The 1,083-nt window shown below is 34.5% G+C and overlaps 1 protein-coding gene across 1 annotated transcript in view; it reads left to right on the plus strand.

Annotated features, from left to right (window-relative positions):
• LOC107745005 (stabilin-2-like) overlaps positions 1–1,083 on the plus strand; it is a 45,865-nt gene that overhangs the window by 16,741 nt on the left and 28,041 nt on the right. The window lies entirely within an intron of this gene.

Here is a 1,083-nt window from a genome sequence, read left to right on the forward strand (position 1 = left end):
ATATAGTTAATATCACACGAAGAGTGCCATCATTTTTTTTCTCCAAAGTAAGCATGATCACAAATGTTATATTGATTTTATACAACAGTTCAATGAATAAGTAGTTAATATTAAGAGACTTACGTTTTAGACACCATATTTCCTGTTTTTGCTCTATTTCTCCAACAAAAATCATTCCAAACACAGCCACAGCGCTGTATTTCTCCAACAAAAATCATTCCAAATACAGCCACAGCACTGTTTTGTGTCTCTGAGCAACACGAAGGTGTTTCGTTCCTGAATGAATCACCGTTTAAATGATTCGGTTCAATCGCAATGACTCACTTAATAGTGACTTGCTGCCACCTACTTGCAGTTTTAATTTCACATTTAAGGTACCTTTTCATTTTTAAAATAATTTCAAACATAAGTTTTCAATGTATTATGTTTAAAATATCAAAACATTATTTATGCATTTGTAACGGCAGGTTAAAGTATTTAATATCCCTCAGAGGTGCATTAAACCATGTGTAAATGCATCTAAATGACACTTCTAATGCAGCTTCTGTGTTTCCTCTGCATTGCAAAGATCAGTTTTGTTGATACTGATTTAATTTGCTGGTAACAACCCAAATGCAAGAATTTGACTCAAAAGATGGTGCACACTTTTAGAAGAAATGGCTTAAAGGTAAAAATGCCCATAAAACTTGTTGGAAATGATTCATTTCTATCACTGCTGTGAACTGACCACACAGAATATGAAGAATATAAAAAAAAATCAGGGCCCGTATTCTTAAAGATTCTAAGAATCCTCTTAGAGAGCTCCTAATTTAGCTTAAAAATTTCTACGTAGGAGTCTTAGCTTAAGAGCAATTCAGGACCAATCTGAGAGCAACTCTGAGTGAGGAAAAGACAAAAACTTTCATCTTTGGTGAGGAGGCGGGGCTGACCCTGTTGCTACATATGACACAGTCTTTGGAAGACTGTGATTGGCTGGTTGTCCAAGAAGAAAAAAAAAAGTGCTTTAGGCTTTATTATAAGCCTTCACTTTGAAAGAATCGAATGAATCGCAATTTGTATAGCGATTCAATGCTTTCAAAACAT

The sequence above is a fragment of the Sinocyclocheilus rhinocerous genome, unplaced genomic scaffold (genome assembly GCF_001515625.1).
Source record: "Sinocyclocheilus rhinocerous isolate Xijiao unplaced genomic scaffold, SAMN03320098_v1.1 scaffold2032, whole genome shotgun sequence".
In the NCBI taxonomy this organism is placed as follows: domain Eukaryota; kingdom Metazoa; phylum Chordata; class Actinopteri; order Cypriniformes; family Cyprinidae; genus Sinocyclocheilus; species Sinocyclocheilus rhinocerous.